This window comes from Gossypium hirsutum, chromosome A10 (assembly GCF_007990345.1).
Source record: "Gossypium hirsutum isolate 1008001.06 chromosome A10, Gossypium_hirsutum_v2.1, whole genome shotgun sequence".
In the NCBI taxonomy this organism is placed as follows: domain Eukaryota; kingdom Viridiplantae; phylum Streptophyta; class Magnoliopsida; order Malvales; family Malvaceae; genus Gossypium; species Gossypium hirsutum.
Genome location: NC_053433.1, coordinates 107,528,737 through 107,532,430, shown reverse-complemented (window position 1 = coordinate 107,532,430; position 3,694 = coordinate 107,528,737). Strand labels below are relative to the sequence as shown.

Genomic DNA, 3,694 nt, shown 5'->3' with positions numbered 1-3,694 from the left:
TTACATACAACTGTTTAGTCGAACTAAATCAAATGCTTTTTCAACCACATTGCTACAAAATGATTGAGCTGATTTGTTTAAATATGTCAAATTCACGTTCTGTAAACTTATTTCAGTGCACGAATTTTTAGAACTACAATCAAATTTTATAGCTATGGGTGTTGAAGGTGTTGAAGATGTTTTTAATCTTTATTCCCGAAATCTAAGAGTAAAAAAAAATAAGAAAAAAATAGAAAAAACGAACAAAATGAATCATACCAGATAATTATTTAAAAGTTGTATTCAAAGATTGAAACAAGTGGTAGTTGGAATTTTGCAATACCTGACCCGGACAATTTTCATTGCGAGGACAATAGTTTTAATCGATCACAATAGGATTTTGAACATTTGTCATCACAGAACCTAAAAATTGAACCTCTTGAACATATCCACTACTAGGCTTAGCCCATGATTTGATTCTCAACCCATTTTGAGTGTTGTAAAAGATTGTGTTTTTCACCGTAACATTTTGAACTCCTTCCTCTTTCAAATCCTTTGCCAAACTTCCGATGCTGGAAAGTTAAAATTAAGCAACACAAAGCGATTATAAATAATAAAATCATGCCTTCAGAATCTAACTAGTATGTGTAAGTTAATAATAAACACTTTGCTTCATTTTCAATAAAAGTAACAATGGAATTTAATTAATTTATCATACTTGATGCCATGATCGAGACCACAAGTGACTTTTTCAGTCCATAAATTTTCAGTGCCAGGACTGATTGAGATGCCATCGTCTCCCGTTTTAATGGAAGTGCTTAAAATTTCCACATTTCTCGATAATTGGACATGGATGCCATCAGTGTTGGGACTATTACCAGCAGCGACGATCTTAACTCCTCGAAGGAAGGTGCACATTTTGGCATCCATTGATCACAATATGAAGCATTTGGCTATTCAAAGATGTTAATCCATTAATCCTGAAGTTGTTCGAGTTGGTAAAGCTCAACGTCTATTTTCACACAAAAATGAATATTAGTAGCTCAATTTACAGAACATTCGCGGTAAGACAACAAGAAAAGATTATTGTTTACTATGTAGCTCGGAATTAGAAATGCAAATGAAACACTTATATTTGTGTTGGGTTGAAAAGTTCCTTTTCGAGTTCAAGCTCAAACAGCTCAAGGCATGGAGAAAGTCAAATTTAAATACAATAATATTTAACAAATGATTTTGAATGATGGAATTTTAAATTAAACTCAATTACAATATAAAAGAAAAGGGAAGAAAATAATACCGTGGCCCCAGAAGGATATGAATTGGAGTTGGAAGCTTTGCAAGCCCAAAGAGAAGGTCCTTTAGCATCAAATGTACCTCGACCAATTATAGAAACGCCGCTCACACCTTCAAAGCTGAACCAATTATCCGACTTTCCCAGCACTCCATAATCCAAAGGAGCTACAATGGTGCCATCGATTCTTATGATGATCTGAGGGCTTTTGCATTGGCCTTTAAAAGCCAATGAACCCACCAAATACCGTCCTTTGGGCACATATATGAAAGGTCGAGTCTGCCGTGCCACAGGCTGCATTCCATGCCTTGAGGAAACTGTTGGTCGAACCGGTTCGACCATTCAAGTTAGCCCCAAAGTTCAAAACATTAAACTCCATCGTTGCTAATGTTGAACATGCACTTAACATAACAAACACGATTAAAACAAATCCAAGGGAATTAAAACCAGAAAGCTTCATCGTTTTCAACAGTGTTCGGCTCGAAAGAAAATTCAGAGAAAGAAGACGATTGATGAATGAGAAGTTTAAGAGAAAAAGGATATTTATGTACAAAAGTGTACTGTTTCTTTTAGGATAAAGGGACATTAAAAGAGCAGTATAAATGTTAAAATAAGTGTAGGATTGAAGAAAGTTTCAATGGCGTCCAAAGGCTACCATTTTCAGTGTTTTGTAGGAAATACAGTGTACTTAGAACAGATTACTTGGTTTCCAAGACACCAATGATTAAAGATATGTTAAATAAGAGTTTTGAGGTTCATCTCAAAGTGGAGCGCAGCCACATTGTAATGAATTGCATTCTAATCAATCAAATTTAGATTTTGTTGAAATTAAGGGATCAAAGGAAAGTATGAATATGAACACAACAAGATAGGAAGCATGTGTTTGACGCATTACTTTTGAGGTTACCATGAAACGAAGCCTTTCTTTTTATATTCTTCGAGTTTGAGTTTCGATAGTTAAAGCTCGAGTATAATGCCATTCATTTTCTAATTTATAATATATATGAAAATTAAATATAATGTAAATATTAAAAAATATGTTAATTATTTATGTTTGAAAATTTATTAAAAAATTATTTTTCTTTGTGCCTTTCCTCCTTTTTTCCGGAGAGACATTGGAGCTTGTTTCAACGCCACCTCCTTGTCGACATCCTCCCTTCTTCCTCTTTTCTACCATCTTCTTCTCCCAACTCATCTTTTCTTTCCTTGGCTTCCTCTTATTTCATCACCCACCTCCTTAACCTTTCATCCTTTTATCCCCTGCCACCCTTTTCAAATTAAGTGGACTATTCAGAATAATAATGAAACCAACGGTTTTTCCTTTAGCCCTCCTATGGGGACGCCGTCAGTAATGACTCATGTTCTTTTAGGTTCAGGGTTACTTGTTTTTCTCGAATCTGTTGTGATTTTATCATTTTTTTTTGTCTACGTCTGATCAAATGGATTCAACACTTCCCCAAATCTTAGAGTGAGTTTTAACAAGATCGTTGATAGCGGTTAAAACACATCATTTCACTTATTCTGTCTTGGTGGCTAACGTTTGACAATGAGATCTATGCCCGTGAAAAGACTTGTATCGATGATAGTGGCATTCTCTCCGACATTTTATCTTGGTTTAGGTTTTTTCTCAGTATGACTTGGCTTTGGTTATGTTTTGTAGTAATTTTTTTTTATCGAAATCAGGATATCCATTGCACGTAGAGGTGTGCATGGGCCGGGTTGGGCCCGCTCGAAACGTGAAAGGGTTTGGGCAAAAATATAGGCCCGAAAAATGGACTTGGACAAAAAAATAAGGCCCATTCAAAAAAATGGGCCGGGCCTCCGATAAGGTTTTTTAGCCCCGGCCCGGCCTGGCCTGAATTCACCAAAGGACAAAAAAAAATCTGCATATTTTTTTTTATATTTGAATGTTATTTTCTTGTTTTTTTTTATTTTATTGTTAATTTTCTTATTATTTTAAAGGCATTTGTTAATTTTTTTATTATTTTAAAAGCATTTGCTTGTTAAGTTGCATTTATCTTAGTGTTATTTAAGTCTACATATTTTTTAAAATTTATTTTCAATTTGTTGGGAAATATTTATTTTGATATTTTTAGTATTTTTTATGTGTTATATATATATAAATAATAAAAAATTAATATAGGCGGGCCGGGCTGGGTCCCGGATTTAGTTTTTTATCCGGGTCGGGCTTTGACAAAATTTTAGGCCTATTTTTTGGGCCCGGCTCGGACTGAGCCCAATAAATGGGCATGATTTTTTAGTTGAGCCCGACTCGAATCCAACCTGACCCGGCCCATGAATACCTCTAATTGCACGTAACAAAATTACAATAAAATGATATATTTATTTTATTGGCATAGTTATTAAAATGACACGAATCAGACTTATAGTTAACGACTCTTCAAATCCAATTCATTAAAACAG

The 3,694-nt window shown here is 34.5% G+C and overlaps 1 pseudogene; it reads right to left on the bottom strand.

The window, feature by feature from the left end:
• LOC121208086 (polygalacturonase-like) lies at positions 1–1,649 on the bottom strand (annotated as a pseudogene).
• Positions 1,650–3,694: the final 2,045 nt, after the last annotated feature.